The sequence below is a fragment of the Lepidochelys kempii genome, chromosome 9, assembly GCF_965140285.1.
Source record: "Lepidochelys kempii isolate rLepKem1 chromosome 9, rLepKem1.hap1, whole genome shotgun sequence".
NCBI lineage: Eukaryota > Metazoa > Chordata > Testudines > Cheloniidae > Lepidochelys > Lepidochelys kempii.
Window position 1 is genome coordinate 94,870,776 of NC_136388.1, and position 18,070 is coordinate 94,888,845.

An 18,070-nucleotide genomic window follows, 5' to 3' on the forward strand; every position below is an offset into this window, starting at 1 on the left:
AAAGACATGGTGTATACTAGATGTAATACCAAATAATGTTAAACCAAAACAATGACTTTGAATGATTCTTGAGAAGGTAGTTCTGTTGAGAAATATTACCAAAGAGTCAAACAAACAACAGTAAAAGTCCTCTGAGCTGAAGAAGTAAGTCAGGTAAGGCTAAATTTAAGTCTTAGACAGGAGTTTTATTGTTGCTTGAAACATTTTAATTTAGGTTGCAGCTTAAGACAGACAGAGATTTTTCATCTCTCTTGTGCAATTTATGACCCCAGTCCTGCAGCCTTTACTCCCATGAATAATCCTTACCCATTAGATTACACCTACTGAAATGTGTTGTTCTCTTGAACATAGGTTCAAGGATTGGGCCCTTTGTTACAATGTCTGAGGAACTGCAATATGAATGAGTATTATTTCACTCATTTGTAGTCTTATTGGTCCCCGGATATGAGTAACAAGGTGGGTGAGGTAATATCTTTTATTGGACCAACTTCTGTGGTGGAAGATACAAGCTTTCAAGCTACATAGAGCTCCTCCTCACATCTGGGGGAGGACGCAGTGTGTCACAGTTACATACAAAGGTGCAATGCGTGTGTGTACACTGGTAAGCCAAGTCCCAACTCTAGCCAAGGTCTAGGCCTCAGCTGAGACCTGACAACCTTACAGCTGGAAGCTAAGCCAATCCACCTGTGTATTAGTACAGCTCAAAGTTAAATGTATAAGAATATATTGGGAGCTTAAGCTTCACGAAAACAAATGGGATGCTGCATGAATTGTTTTCACTTAATTGCATCTGTTAGACTGTAATAGCAAACATTTACATTGCCTACACCCTGTAACCTAATAACCTATCCAAAGAGAATTATGTAATGCAAATGATGAACTTTAAAACAGGAAAGTGCTAATTCTTGTGCATTTGAAGCCAAGTGGTCTTTGTGATGATCAGAGATCAAAAACTCTAAAATACGCTCCTGTCTCTTTGCCATAAAAGAAGAGCCCACATGGGAAGTGACCCTGTCAGTTTGTTTTCTGTGAGAAGCTATAAATATGGACACAAGGAAAAAAAAATCATCCCTGGCTTGTTTGGATTCTAACAGGGCAGAATAACTTAACAAGAAGACGGAGGTCCCCAGAGTTACTCTGGTTAGCCCTGAGAGGCTTTTGGGAAACTGCCAGATTATTATAACTCTGCTACCTTTGGAAAGATAGACTGTGATTCAGCTATACATGTATTTTACCTGCTTTAACCTCTCAATAACTCTCATTCTTTTTTCTTCGCTAATTAACCTTTAATTAGTTTACTTTCAAACTGGCTATCAGCATCGTCTTTGCGAGGATGAAAATTGACCTGGATGAGTGACTGGTATCTTGGGACTGGGTGTAACCTGATATTTTGTGATTTTTGGAGTAAGTGACCATTTATCACACAGTCCAGCTTACCTGGGTGGCAAGACAGACTGGAGTGTCTAAGGGGGACTGTCTGTGACTCTATTATAAGTCTATTGCAGTATTTTGGGAGTTCACATTTGGTACTGGGTTGGTGAAATATAATTATAGGCCATGCCACCAGTTTGGGGTGTCTGCCCTGCTTTTGACAGTCTGCCCAGAGGTAGGCATTCATGGTCATGAGCCACTCTGCACAGTGTGACAGCATGCTGGAAGCAGTCACTTTAAATAAAGAGGGCAACTGTGGGTTCGATTGTTTTTCAAAAAGGGCTAGAAGCGGGTAAGTAAGAGTAGCAGGCAGTGTGGTGTGTTCCAAGTTGTTGTAATGAGCTATAAAACCAGTGTCACTCTTAAGTTCATGGTTTTTGGTGTCTAGCAGAGTTATAAATTCAATTCAGTTCGCAGGCTTGCCTTCTGTTGTGCTTGTTTCCCTTACTTCACTTAGCATAACTTGGCTTGTTACGTGTGTTATGAGGACTCATTCATGAAAGCAAAAAATATACCCAGTTGGGACAGAGACACAAACAAACAAAACCACCCCACCTCCTGTTACTGAAGATTTCCAATTATGTGATTATTCTAATTTGATGTGTGTATTTGCTTAAAGATGCGTTACTATTAAATCATCAAATCTAGTTATGAAATTAATTAAACCATCAAGTAAACCAAGAATTCTTTATAAATGCAATGTAATTTGAGAAAGCACCCTGTTTAGCTATTGGCCCCAAAAGTAACAGGGTATTTTTAATCTCAATGACAACTGATACTGAAGTTTCAGCCAAGTAGTTGCTATAGGAAATCACTCCCAGGTAGAAGCTAATGTTGAGACTGTATCTCTGATGCCAGTTTAAGAAGCCCACCTCCAAATTATGGATGGTTAGGTAATAGCCAATCTTCCCCATGCTACAGATAGGTTATATGAAAAGTTGTGATGCTGGAAGTTGTTGCATTTAAAATTCAAACAAGAATTTAGGTGACAATAGCATGACTTCTCAGGATTAAACACGCAGCTCTTAACTCATTAGATATATGCATGAGTGATTTTTTTAAGACAACAAAGTTATTGAATCAAAGGCTGTGATGGGTGTTTAAGAAATTTTTCTACAAGCAATAGTTTTAGATAAATTCTGTGAGTCTCTCTCTCTCTCTCAAAATCCAGGTGATTATGTTCTGTTAACTTGCTGACCCTTGGTTTCGAGGGGCTGGTTCCCTTCCCGTGAGGTTCCAGACAGGATTTGAGTGACAATCCGCAGAAACTCGGCTGGAAACGTGGGTACATATTGCAGAATCAGACCGAGAGTGATGTAGAACCTAATTCTGCCCCAATACATACCTTGCTGAATCACCCTGAAGTCAGCATGTTGCATAGTGGTGTCATTTAGGGCAGAATGCAAAATTCTACAGGTTTAAAGTGGTCCATTATGAATATTTCAAAACTGTAATGACTAAGTTGTGGTTCGCAAAAAGAAAAGGAGTACTTGTGGCACCTTAGAGACTAACCAATTTATTTGAGCATGAGCTTTCGTGAGCTACAGCTCACTTCATGTTCCCTGACACTTGATTTGTCCTCTGGAGGGAGATGCCAAGCTACAGCCAGATGGCTGTGGGGCTACTGCAAGGCCTGAAGCATACCGGCCAATTTACGGAGGACTGGGAAACCTTAGCCTGACACATTTCACAACCTGCGGGGTATGTGTTTGTGTGTGTGTGTGTGGGGGTCATAATATATTTGATATCAATAATGCATCTGTATCCTTAATGGCTAGTTACAGTGCTTTTTCATGTAGGACTACACAATCCAGTAAAGATATGTGAATTCCACTGGCATGGCAACCCATCACATTTAATTACTGTAAAGCTAAGTGACAGGTTTCAGAGTAGCAGTAGCCTCTTACAGTTTGTATGGCAACTTCCACCTTCTCTGTATGTGTATATATATATATATATATATCTTCTTACAATATGTTCCATTGTATGCATCTGATGAAGTGGGCTGTAGCCCATGAAAGCTTAAGCTCTAATATATTTGTTAGTCTCTAAGGTGCCACAAGTACTCCTGTTCTTTTTGTAAAGCTAAAGGCATTACTATTAGTATGTTTCATATACCAATGCAGACAATTTGGAGTGGATGGGGAGAAATTAATAAGTTAGGACTCATTAATATGAACTAAGTTAAGTTCAATTCCTAAGCTGCTCAGGAAAGAAGGTGATCGTTTTCTTACAGCTGCTTATGAGTAATGTGCACGTTCATTTTACTGAGAATGAGGGGAAAATGGAGACTAAGCAGAAATTGCAGTTCTGGAAATTGTGCCCTATAAATTATGCTGATAAAGAAAGCAAATACTGCCCCGTCTTTTTTGTTTGTTTGTTTGTTTGTTTTTTAAATATTCATAGTGCTTGAGTTTCAAACTGAATTGATATAAATAAATGTACTTTCAATGTAGGGTAGAGCAGTTGGCTTCCTATCAGAGGGTCGTTGCCTTCCTTTCAGGAGACCCTATCAGTTAATGAAATGGATATTTGTGCATCTTATTTACAAGATGCATTTTATGCAGAAGATCTTGCACTGAGCAAGAGCAAGACATTTGTGATTAAGAGGACTGTATTGGTCAGACAACTATCTGCACACAGATCTGTAAAAACTAAAATTAATGAAAACTTCTAGATTTTATCTTCTTTAAAATGTTCCTTTGCTTTTAAAACTTCTAGTGGTTCCAATTTTTTTAGAAATCAGAAAAGCTCATAAAAAGGGCTGCTCCAAACTATTATCACATACTCCTTGGGTCATTGTTACTGGATACAAATAAGATAGTCTAAGCAGAAGAGCTGGGAGGCTTGGACTCATGTCAAGGAACCTACTTTACTGATGACCATAAACTAACTGGTGGTACCACACTTTTCAGCTGAAATCAGAATTGTCTCTGTATTTGTATCACAGAGGTAGTATGTAGGCTAGGAACACTTGTTGTGCTGTAATGACTGTGATAGCATCACCTTAAATGTAATCAGAAGATTAGAAGTATTTTATCATTAAACAATAAAGGTTCCTGAATGGTGGACCTCCCCCCACAAGCCAGGCGGATCTTATCTAGAATCCTTCTTGCCCACTACTCTGATTCGGATGTTGGAATTCTGTTTTCTCTAGATTGTATCCACTCTCCAAATGGTCATTATTTAGCCAACAACTTGAGATCAAATTGATACGTAGATCTTTGGTCCACCTGATTATTCTGGCGAGCAAATACAATATGTGGTTGTTTTCCTAAATGGCTGCAGAATGTCAGCTTAATCTTCATCCCTCTGTCCACTATTTTCACAGGAGAGAGGACTACAACACATCAGTGATTCCAAAAATGGAGGAAGCATCTCTTTCACCTGATATTAACTTTATTTCTCCACAGTTGGAGATATCATCTGCATTTATCATGCAGTATGCTAAAACGCTACTCAGACCAGGGCTCTTTTTTGCAAATCCTCTGGAGACCATACAGGCTTCAGAAAGCCTTTGTTGTAGCATGAGAACATCTGGAGTAGGCACAGCTCCCTGCTGCATGGTGGTAAATCACCATTTCTGCCTTTTATCCAGCATCCTCTGGGGGATAGGAGAGATGGATTTTTTTGTACTACTTTAATAACAAGGGCCCAGACTTTAAAAGATAAGTAGGCATTGTAACACTGAGTGAAGGAACCCCTAACTGATTTAGGTGACTAGCTCCAAAAGGCTAACTGATTTAAGAGCTTAAATCTCATTTTAAAAGGGATTTAGGCACTTAGTCAATGGGATTTTATGTCTAAGTGCCTAAATCTTTGTTTGAAAATGAGATTTAGGCTCCTAAATCAGCTAGGCTTTGCCACACTAAGTGCAGCAACCCTTAAGTAAAAATCTGGGCCAAAGATTCAGGCAGGTGGTTTTGAAAATCCTACTAGGTGCCTATCTGCATTTTTAGGCACCTAAACACCTTTAAACATCTGGCCCAAAGTCTCCAAAAGATCCAGCAACAGAGCTGATAATGAGTAGTCTTAGCCTGAGAGGATCTAAAGTGGTCAAGACTTGCAAATGTATAACTACAAAGAATTAAAATACAAGCACAGAAGAGTACAGCGATAACTCACAATATTATTTCCATTTGAATTCCATGAAACTTGCCCTTGATTTCAGATCTCCCACAATTGTTTTTGCTTTCAATGTTGTTGATGCTTCCTTTTCAAAGGCAGGAACTGAAATTCTTTTGATGGGTGTTTTTATGTTGCAGACTTTCAGTGCTTTTATCGCTCCTGGGGAAACAAATTAATGGAGCCTGGAAAACCTCAGGGCTCTTCTGACAAAATTAAATCTTCATTTTGATGTGTTGGTGCATTAGTTAGCCAACACATACTGCTCATGTCCAATGGCCATCCTGACCTGGCAGATGACATTGCCTCAGAGAGAAGTTTCCTAAAGGGGAACTGGTTCAACCACTGACAGATATTTCCACAAAGCAAATGATTAAAATCTACCAAAAAGCTTCATGTTTAAATGACAGATATCAACCTCAGATTTATAATGGTGAGATCTAAAGCAGTTTAGGGATTTTTTGGCTTTGTTTTGAATATGTATTACATATATTGCAATTTTAGACCCCCTCCTCCCGCCCTTTTAGGAAAGCACTTAAACAAATGCAGCAACTCTTCTCCTCCAACAAATAAATTAGCAGTTAAAATGGGCCTAGACTTTGTCTACACTTGAAAGTTACGTTGGCATTGCTACATCTGTCAGGGGTACGCAAAGCCACGCCAGTATTACCACCGTATCTCTGATTGATGCAGCTATGTGAACATGAGCCCCAGCATCAACATAGCTACGTCAATAGAAGAATGCTTCCATCAGCGTAGCCAGTGCTGTTTGGGGAGGTGGTGTTCTTATGCAGACTGAAAAACTCCTGTCCGTGTAGGCTGCATCTAGACTGCAGGGCCACACCGGCATAGCTATGCTGACTCAGCGATGCTCGGACAGTCGCTGTAGTGCAGCCCTAGTCTTGCTGGACAGATCACACCGCTGCACTGCAGTCTCCCTGCTTGAGCTGCCAGACTTTACAGCTGAATTAGAACTGCAGAAACTGAGCGCCAGGAGTTAAGCAGGACAGAAAACGGTTTTCCTGTCCCATGAAAATTTGAGATTTAAAATATTTGTTCCTGTTCCACATCAAGATGAAACGGAGACCTTTCAAAGTGTTATCAATGAAAATTAATTTGAGTGGGAAAGGACTGTCACCTTTATTCACTTTTGCTCACTTTGGACTCTATTCTCCATAAGGATGGGTGCCCTCCACTCCCACAGGAGTTAATAATAATGATTCCATTGAGGGCACATAGCACCTTGCAGAGTCAGGCCAGGTAAACCACAGGCCCACCATCTTAAGGCCAAGACTTGAACTGGAAACATCCACATTTCTCCTTAGATAGCGGTAGGGGTTACTGCCGAGAGATACAAGGCTCTGCTTCTGCCAGAGCCTAAAAGTGTGTCTATGCTGTGTTTTAAAACCCATGGCAGTGAGTCGTGTAATGTAACCAACACACCTTCTGGGTGTGGGGTTCTGTCCTATCTACTGGCACCAAAACCACTTAGAGAGAGAGAGAAAATGAGTCTGCTCTACAGCCTTAGCTAACAGGCAGTTGGCTTGTAGCTCATGCAGTAGTTGCTCATGCGCTAAGCTCCAGATGTCCCCCGTTTCATTCTGCCCACTGACAGACCAGGGTCTGTTGGTGTTACACACACAGATGTTTGAGCTCAGGCTGGAGATCTGGTTCTGGAGCTTGGGGATGGGGAGTGGATGTCAGGAACTGAGCCACAATGTCTGTTATTTTATCTTCAAGTAATCCACTAGTCTGAATAATAATTCATTGCTAGTAACAACAACAGTCTTTGTTAGGTACATAGTTATAGAGGCAGAGCATCTGAACTCAGGTCAATCTACCGATCTAACCTTTTCTGTCAGCGTCACACCTAGGAGAGTCTATTCATTCTCTTAAAGCCACAGCAACACGACCTCTACTTCCTTTTAAGCACAGATTCATTCATATATATCTATCAAAATTATCTTAATAGCTTAATAGTCATTGTGTCCAGAACTCCTTGGACACAATGACTAACTTTTATATTTGCTGTACTCTTGAAGTTGTTCTTATCATATGATGTCATTTTCTTGCTGCGCTCTACCATTTCTTCTTTCAGAAGAGTCTGGTCTTGCAGGTAATTATTGCAAATGTCTCAGATTTCATCTATGCAGTTGACCATTATTAGTCATGACATCATAAGACTGAAGTAGCACTTCATTCTCTTAAAGCCACAGTAACATCATCATCTACACAGCTGCTTTTAGCACCAGGGCATGAGCCTGAGTCTGTTGACCTCGGCTCTGTGACTTGGTGCCATGGGTTTTAAAACACAATGTGGACATACCATCAGAGTATTGTCTGCATAGAATGAAATCCTGCTATCTAGGATGCCCCGGGAAGCATTGTAATATCATAACACTGAAGTATGTACTTGATATGGAGCCCCCATTTAACTTGTACAGAGAAAGGCATAAAATTCAATGGGTGCAAGTTGAAACGTCAGACTGGAAATAAAGCAACTACTCTCACTGTTTAAAAGTAACCATTGGAACAACTTACCAAGGGTAATGGTGGATTCTCCATCATTGACAATTTTAAAATCAAGATTGATATTTTACTAAAAGATTCGCTGTAGGAATTATTTTGGGGAAGTTCTATGGCCTGTGTTCTACAGGTCAGACTAAATGACTGCATTGGTCCCTTCTGGCCTTGGAATATATGAAGTGTTTTGCCGAATCAGGGCCTAAGCAACTGTCCCTCCTTAAGGGCCTAATCCAAAACCCAACAAACGTAATGGAAGGACTCCTTTTGACTTCAAAGGGCTTTGAATCTGGTCCAAAGGTCCGTGCCTTAAGAACAATGGGACTGTTCATAGTCTTAAATTAACACGTGTTTGCAGGATTGGGGCCTAAAAGAAAACTTCTTTTTTAAAAAGTCTGAGGAGTTGAAATGAAATACTGACTAAAATTACGGGCACAAAATATATATGAGGAAGTCAGTGGGGTTGTAGAGATGTAAATATGTGCAGAAGTTGACCGATCCTTTATTAGATTCTAAAAAAGAAAAAATTGTATTCACTGGAATAGGCTTATGAGACAAGTCTCATTTTCATTAAGGTTTATCTGTCACCATTAAATTAAAGACTCAACTTGATTAATTCAATTCTATTTCTAATTCTCAAACTTTATTATTTTAACTTAATTTAACAAAAAAAAAAACCTACATAAAAACCCTACATGTTGTGATCAAATCAGACTCTTCCCTTTAATTATATGGTATTTTGCCAATTTTCCAGTCATTTCAAATTACAGTGTAATTATAACAAGGACGACACAAACGCTGAAGAGAAATGCTTTTGAAATGGTAAGTGTTGTCCATGTGGACAATACCTCAGTGGAGAAGCTAGAATTTGTCTTCTTGAGAGAGAGAGAGAGAGAGAGAGAGAGGCTGGCTTTGTGGATTAATTCTCTGGAGGGGAATATAAACTAAATCCAATGTGCAAAAAGAAAAGGAGTACTAGTGGCACCTTAGAGACTAACCAATATATTTGAGCATAAGCTTTCGTGAGCTACAGCTCACTTCATCGGATGTGTGGATGCATCCGATGAAGTGAGCTGTAGCTCACGAAAGCTTATGCTCAAATATATTGGTTAGTCTCTAAGGTGCCACTAGTCCTCCTTTTCTTTTTGCGAATACAGATTAACATGGCTGCTACTCTGAAATAAATCCAATGTGTCACCCTTAACGCTGTAGCAAGGCATTGCCGGTTATGTCAGTAAATCACGTCTCTGGGGTAGGTTCTTTGCTAAGGGGACTTAGATCAGCTGGGACAGGCAAAGGAGTGGAGGAGTATTGGCTTGAGGACATGCTCCAATCTTATTTCCCACCCATCAGAGGCCATATGTAGTAATCTGACCGTGCAGGCTGGGGGAAGAGGTGGGTCAGGGGCAACAGCTCTCAATCTCTATACTGCTTTACAGTAGGATTTTTTTTTCTATAGTCATTTGATGAGTTGCTTTCATATAGATTGACCAAGCACTCCCTTCATCAAACTGTTACCCACTTGGACTTTAGAGAGCATGGCCCCTTTAAACCTTTGTCCTGAGGCAGAGGACATGTTGGTGGGTCCAGGGGCATGGAGAGAGAGAGAGAGAGAGAGCGTGCACATGACAGGGCTACAGCGAGCAGGCCCTCACATGGTGAAGTGGCTGAGAACCAGCCTGAAGCCCGAGGGGGACAGAGCGAAGGTGGCTATCAAATAAAGTTATATCTGTAGTATACTCAGAATTTGCTTCTTTTAATAGTTTGATATAGTTTGTGTCAATGCCCTGCTCTGCAAGAGATTTCAACACTGCATTGATTTCTATGCTGTCAAATGCTTTTTCATAGTTGATGAAGGCAATGCATAAAGGGAATTTGTATTCCCTTGAGCATTCCAATAGCTGTTTTATAGTGAAAATATGGTCAATTGTGCTGAAATTCCTTCGAAAGCATGCCTGTTCTCTCGGCTGCCGCTCGTCCAGACTCTGTGAGAGTTGGTTTGTTATTATTTTGGTGAACAGCTTGTAGAAAATGTGAGAGCAGGCATATTGGACGATAGTACAGTAGATCTTCATGATTGCCCTTCTTGTACAGCAGAATGGTGTTGGACTCTTTCCCGATAGATGGTATCTTCTACATTTCCAAGTAACAGCTAAACTTCAGAGCAAGAATTTTCCAGACTGACAAGGACTGGGAGTACATGCTTGTTGGTCTGTTGAAGCTTTGGTACAGAGACATTTATCTGAGATGTGAACTGCTTGGTGTAGAAATCTTTGCAGACCACTTCCGTCCCTGTTCTGTCAATTATTGGCTTTCCATCCCTGTTTTTCAGCAGCATTATTGTTGACCTGTACAGTGTCAATTCCCTTTTGTATTTTTTGAGGCTTCTGTGATCTTCAGCCATCTTTAAGAGCCTTTCATTTCGGTACGTCTCAAAGTCCTCCTTTAGTCGTCTTCTTATCAACTTGCAGAGGAGGGAGTACTCAAGTTTGTCACCATCATTTCACTTCACATTCCTCTGCTTCTCTAGCAAGTTCCACATTTCTGCCAAGATTCTTCGCTTCGCTCTTTCTTTCCTAGCTAATTTCACGCATTGCCTCAATTTATCAATGAAGTTTTTTATAATCCTCATCACAGTTACCTATAAGACCCAGTCTTTCTTGAAAATGTTTGCTTTGTCAAATATTTTTGTCAGCTGTCTCTAATTTGCCATCTGTAGCACTTTCTTCTCCACCTTTTCGTTGAAGTTGAGCTGTTCTCTGAGCCAGTGATGGTGACTACCAGTGTTAAATGATAGTACTACTGAGATGTCTTGTACAATGCGCCACTTATTGACCAGAATGTAGTCAATTTCATTCTTGTTCTTCGCACTGGGTGCAATCCATGTCCACCTCCTCTTGGCCTTCTTAAACCAGGTGTTACCAATTAACATTTCTTTCATCTCTGCCAGAGTTGCCAATTGCTCTCTTCAAGGACTCCATTCGCCGATGCCATATCTTCCAATGAACTTTTCGCCTTCTTTCCATCATCCAACTTTGGTGCTGAAATCTCTCATCATAATCATGTGTGTGGATTTTTAAGCAAGGGTTTCCTTGAGCTCCTGATAGAATTCTTCCACACTGTCATCTTCGCTTGTGCTCATGGGAGCATAGATCTGAACAATCTTGAGGGTGCTGTTCTTGTTAAGTTAGAGGCATAGCACTCCGATGCATGAAGACTTGAACTTGCAGGAGATTATTTTTGAAGACCATTCCTTGCTGATGATGAAGCCATTTCCTCCAACAGTTCTCACGACTTTTCCTTTTCCCAACATGATGGTACTTTCATCTCTCCACTTCATTTCCATCTCCTTTCTTCGTCGTGTTTTGCAGAGACCAAGGATGTCTTAGGCTGTCCTTACCTTCTTCTCCATTAGATGGTTGATCGAATCATCTCTCGTCAATGTCCTGCAGTTATAGGTAATCCTCTTTTTGGCCCTTGAGATTTTTAACAGCCTCTCATCGACTGAACTCCCTGTCGCCGTCGTAGAACAGATCGAGGAGCAGTTGGGGCCCATTTATTCATGCAGTTTTAGCCATTTCTTCATCCACCCACTGGCTAAGCTGTCAGTGGCACGTTTACCTCCTCAACTTAGCTAGCACTCAACCTCAAGAAGGAGAACAGCTGTCCTCTCCCTGGGTTGGCAGTCTGACACCTTAAGAGCATGGTTGAACCTACTAAAGTGTACACTCCGGTATCCTTCTTGTCAGACAAGCCAGGGTCACTGCTGCATCACTTTGAGGCACTGAGGTAGGATTTTGCAGCAGCTCCATTCATCCCTTTGTAAATAAATATTTCCCTTTCCTATACTCATTGTACTATTCCAGTGTGTGTGTTTACTCCAAGGGATATGGAATAGGTGCCCTCGGATAGAAGGGAGTTTCCCCTGCTACATTTCTGTGCACGTCTTTCCTTGGCCGAAGCTGCCTGCAGAACAGACTCTATCTTGGCCATGAGGGTGCTACAGTTACAAAACATGTCACAAACAGCCAATTTTATAACAGATGAATGGATAGGGAGAGAGCGAGAGATGGAACAGGGTACATTGTGGTAAAAAGGGTTTTATCTGCATGAGTTTGAGATGATCATATTACTAATGAGTGGCACAGCTATGAAGGAGCTATGCAGATTAGCCCAGTTGAGTACAGATAAAGCCTTTATATTTCTCCATACCATTGTGGATTTTGCATTAACCACATACTAATGCCTGTTTTAGTAACAGAGGGTACATCTACCCTGCAAATGAAAAACAAAACAAAAACAAAACAAAAAACAGCAGTAAGCCTCAGTGCCTGGGTCAGCTAACTCAGGCTTGTACTACAGGGCTTAAAACAGCAGGGTAGATGCTCCCACTTGGGTTGGAGCCCAGGCTCTGAGACCCCACCTGCTTGCTGGGTTTTGAAACCCAGGCTCTAACCTGAGATGGAACACCTACACTGCTGTTTTAGCTCTGCAGTAAAAGGTCCATGACCCCAAGACTGTTGATTTGAGACTCACTGTGGTGGTGGTTGTGGGGGAGTGGGGAAAAGCACAGTATAGAAAGTACCTTAAGGCACATGACTTCACAGTCAGTGGGATAGAAGAAATAGTCCTGGTAGATATTTTGTTTTGTCTGTAAATCTCTCTGTAAAACATTGCTAGCATGCACATGTGAAAGTCACAGCTAAAATGTAAATGAGTGCCAATGGCATCTGGTATGATCCAGTGTCTTAAATTAAATTAAGACAAGCCAGAGTGGAGTAATTAATGCTTCTTTATAATTGTGGAGGCACAAATTTTGAAACGGAAATCCTGGAACAGTCTGTCCTGGACCAGCATCATCAGGGAAGGGTGTTCTGGTACAAATGGTGTGGCTCCCATGTGATTGGAGGCCAGAATCTGGCTGATTATGTTTATGTCTTTTGAGATTACAGCTCAAAAGAAATCAAAGCCTTATATATAAAGAAATAGTTTAACTTAAACTTGATGCATTTTAAAAAGGCCTGAACCATTAACCATCATATACATTGTTCCTTTTATAGATCTCGCTCAGTGGAACATGGTTTAAACTGTGATGCTTAGGGATTTTCATTAGCCACAAAACCCCCTCTGAGCTGAAATGTGAGCATCCCCTAGAAAGTAGGAGAACTGAAAAAAGGAAGAGGGAACATGTAATGAACTGATCTGAACAAAATGAAGGTCAGAGTCAACATTCATGCAGAAAAGAGGTAGCCTGAGAAAGATGTATTATTAAATAGGAACTGGAATACATGCACCTGGAACAAGTAGCAGGAGGAAATAGCTGCTTAGCTCAGGTAGCAATCAAATAGTAAATAATCAAGAGGAGCCCCAGGCTAGGAGGAAGAACACCTGAAAAGTTGCAATGCATCTTAGAAGCAGTATCACACTGACTTGGGAAATAATTTATGACTTACTCGTCAGCTCCTCAACTGGTATAAACTGGCATAGTTCCATTCAGCATAATGGAGCTATGCTAATTTACACCAGGCAAGGATATGGCCATATGTTTGTTTGTTTTTTAAATGCAGATGTATGAATGATTTTTTTACTTCCCAATAAAACAGAGTTGAGGTTTATCATCAAAGAATTATAGAAAGAGGAGTGACAGCTTTATGTTGCAACAGAAGCAAGACACAAACAGAAGTGAAATTAAAAGTAAAGTAAAATACATCACTGAGATGATCAAATGAATGACAAGTGGAAAAAACCTCCCTCCAGACAGATATCATCATGTGGATAAAGACTAGCTATGGATGATGAAGACGGATTAGCACCACATTCATTACTCCGGAGGGAGACAAAATACAGGAGTAAACTCGGGGCAGCATGGGTGCAGACTGCTGTGAATAGAAGTGAGCAGGTAAATTATCAAAGAGAAATGACTGACAGAGCACCTGATGATATACTTGTGTGTAGCATCTATCAACAGCATGCCTTGTGCTGTTCAGCTACAAGCTGAGTGAGATAATAAAAGTTAATGATTGTCAGTGACTCTCGCAAAGCAGCAGAAAAGCCAAATATATGTGAGAGCACAGTGTGATGTTTGATGTTGCAAAGTTATTCCATTCCCAGTTCATCCAGGAAGTCCATGAAAGAAGGATCGCTACTAAAATTCACCTAGAATGATGGTCATTGGTGCTCTCTCTGATTTTTGCTTTCTCTCTCTAGCAGTTTGTCTTAAACAATCTCCTCCTACCTAGCCTGCTGCCCTGTAAGAACTTTAATTTTCACAATCAGTAAGCTCCATAACCTGATGCACAGAACTGCAGCCTTTCAGTCAGTTTTTAATATGGCTATTCCTCCCTTTCTGTTTTGAATGCTATTTACATAAATTTAACACTTACACCTAGTGATCAGAAAGATTTATTAGTTGTCAGCACACAGTAAAGATTACAGTTACTACTTTGCAGTGTAGCAAGAAATACAAGCATTAGCCTAACAGATTAATTCTGACACTGTCAATGACCTTTGAAGGTATTCATAGAGCATGTGTATATATGAGAGAAGGTGGAAAGCTGCCCTGTGATTTGTGTGATGGTTTGCAATCTCACATGACCGTAACAATTAGATTTAAAATTGTTGATCACAATTCAGTCCCTAGTTAAAAAGGTGCAAGTCTAGAGTAACTCCAGTGAAACCAAAGGAGTTCCTTGGACTTCAGATTGGTAAAACAGAGCAGAACTGGGTTGACCACTCTCATGATGCTCACGGTAGCCTAGAAATGTGTGTATGTGAGAAAGTCATAGCTCAAATGTCAATGTGTGTCTACAGACTAGCATATGATCAAGTGACTTAAACTGATGACAGACGGCACTGGAGCAACAAACACTCCTTTATAATTGTTAATGCAAAGATTAGTATATAAAACTTTTAGGGATGGGCAAACTCAATTTGCCCAATGTCAAGCTCACTCAAACACTGACAGTTTGCCACACTGGGTTTTTCTACACTGCAGCTGGTAGCAAGTCTCCCATCCCTGGTAGAAAGATTCACACTAGACAGATTCACACTGGAAAGGCTTGAGCCCGTGTGCTAAAAATAGCAATGTGGATATTCTTGCTCAAGCAGAAGCTCAGACTCTCAAGTCCACCCAACCCCCGAGGCTCCACAGCTCAAGCTTCAACCTCAGCTGGAATATCCATACTGATATATTTAGTGGGCTAGTGGGAGTCTGCCTAGCAGGCTGGAAGGCATGCTTTTAGCTGCAGTGTAGATATACCAACTGTGGTCATGTCTCCACTAGAAGAATAAAATGTGTTGGCTCATATGGCTTTAAACACAATTTAACTACCATGATTTTGGACAATAAAGGCCAGCTCCTCAAAAGGTATTTAGGTGCCTAACTCCCACTGAATCAGGAAGAGCCGGGACTTGAACCAGGGTTTCCCACATTCCAGGTGAGTACCTTAAGAATTCTGAAAGGTTTCAGTTTCATCCCCCTGTGGAATGGGATTTTTAATTTTTTTTTTAAATATCAAAAATTTTAGCGGGTGGGAAAACCATTTTCCATCCAGCCCATGTATGAAGAAAATGAAGCAGCAAACACATTTCCAAATGAGGTAAGCTGACGTGCCCAAGCCTCCTATCTCCACTGGCCTCCATTTAGCTTTAATGTGGTTCCTAATACGTAGCAAAGGCTTTGCAGCATTTGTTTAGTAAATTACTCTTGGGAGTAAGGATTGGGAAACAAGCCAAGAAAATGGGTTTGCAAACTGGAGTTAGACAAATCTCCAAATAGTCTGAGATGTTCGCCAAACGTCAAACTTTGTGAGATTCATTCACTTCACTAAATCACGGTCAATAAATCTTTACTTCCTCTGACAGCTGACATCCATTAGTCACCTAGCGACCTAAGGAAGTACTGAAAATGATCAGCCTTTAATAATCCTTGTTGTTCAATACAAAGCAAGTAGTCTGTCTTTCACATAGTGCATGAACTACTTTACCTCGCAGTGCAGAGAAGTGTACCCTAGGTACGCATGGCAATGTACAAGTATACAAAGAAGCAAGGTCCCTGATATGTAGTGAACCTCCTTGTGCAGAAGAAGATTGTAACTGGCTTTTAACACTAAACATGTATGTTTGCGCCTAAAAAAACTGCCTTCACTTCAGTAGACTATCCGATTCAGATTTCCTCCCACTTTGCATTTACTAAATACAGCTGTTAATTTTAACAAGACTTTAGTCCACCAATGGAAACACCTACAAAGATGGAAAAAAAAGCTAGCTTCCATGAGTGAATTGTGGAAGGTACATCTACTAGCCTAGGCCTGCCCTTATATTGAGTAGCATCTTGTGCTATGAAAGGTCCCATTGATTTAACTGAGGCCACTTGTGGAATGAGAATATCCAATATGAATACAGGTGTTCTAATCTGGCCAGCTGTACAGTAATTTACCCCATGAGTAGCCCCACTGAATGGTTCTGATCCCCCTGAAGGATATCAGAATCTGGCCCATTGTATTTTTCTATTATCTGTTTTTATTCAAGGCTTATAGGGTGTTGTCAGGTTAATATGTAACTTTTGAGTAGGCTAGAGTTTACTTTTATCACCCCTCTACTCTTGCTTCAAAACATAATTCCTATAAACGAGGGGTGGGCAAACTTTTTGGCCTGAGGGCCACATCGACATTGTGAAACTGTATGGAGGGTTGGGTAGGGAAGGCTGTGCCTCCCCAAACAGCCTGGCCCCTGCCCACTATCTGCCCCCTCCCACTTCCAGCCTCCTGACTGCCCCCCTCAGAACTCCCGACCCATCCAACCCCCCCGATCCTTGTCCCCTGACTGCCCCCTCCTGGGACCCCTGACCGCCTCCTGAGATCCAACCCCCCCGCTCCCTGTCCCCTGACCCCTATCCACACCCCCGCCCCCAGACAGGCCCCCCAGGACTCCCATGCCTATCCAACCCACCCCCCCGAACCTCCACCCCATCCAACCTCCCCCTGTCCCGACTGCCACGACCCCCTCCACACCCTCGCCCCTAACCACCCCCCGGGGACCGCCTGCCCCTTATCCAACCCCCCCCCCACACACCTTCTGTCCTTTTACCATGCTGCTCAGAGCAGCAGGAGCTCGCAGCCATGCCGCCTGCGCTACCCAGCGGGAGCAGCGGGCCAGAGCGCTGGTGGCATGGCGCACTGAGGCTGCAGGGGCGGGGCAAGCCTCCCCGGCCGGGAGCTCAGGGGCTGGGCAGGATGGGTCTGTGGGCTAGATATGGCCCGCAGGCCGTAGTTTGCCCACCTCTGCTATAAACACACACAGGCAATTCAGTCACTGAACATTTTCAGCCAAGATTGCAGAGTCAACTTCCTCACAGTCCAAAAAAAGAACAGAAGGAAGTAACTTAATTCTTAAGCACCGACTTTATAAAATTGTATACTGATAAAGAAATATAATACTAATAAATTATTTCTACCTCATAATAAAACTATTTCATAATCCACATATATTACCTTCATAGTTATAAATATAAAAAAGGAAAATTAAATCTAAACAGATCAGTCCCCACAGACACATAGGGAGAAGTAACTCAGAATTCCCAAAGCTTAGGCTGAATTCACCCGAGTCTCAGAATCTTTGTTCCACCAATTCTACACAGTCTGCTGAATGTAAAACACTGCAATAATATCTTCCCTCCTTTTGCTTACCGAAATCTCCAGTCACAAACCAGACAGACTCTTTTGCCTCCTCTGCTGTACTGTGCAATCACTCCAGTGGGGAGAGGGATAGCTCAGTGATTTGAGCATTGGCCTGCTAAACCCAGGGTTGTGAGTTCAATCCTTGTAGGGGGCCATTTAGGGATCTGGGGCAAAAGTTGGGGATTGGTCCTGCTTTGAGCAGGGGGTTGGACTAGATGACCTCATGAGGTCCCTTCCAACCCTGATATTCTATGATTCCACTAGCTAGTCAGCTAACTAATTAACCAACCAATCAGTATTACATTTATAAATGA

At 41.5% G+C, this 18,070-nt stretch overlaps 1 long non-coding RNA gene across 1 annotated transcript in view; it reads right to left on the reverse strand.

The window, feature by feature from the left end:
• Window positions 1-17,867, reverse strand: part of LOC140916958 (uncharacterized) — a 93,034-nt gene extending 75,167 nt beyond the window's left edge. Inside the window, exon 1 of the long non-coding RNA XR_012160695.2 lies at window positions 17,766-17,867. This is a non-coding gene — a long non-coding RNA (uncharacterized LOC140916958). The remainder of the gene's footprint in view (window positions 1-17,765) is intronic.
• Window positions 17,868-18,070: the final 203 nt, after the last annotated feature.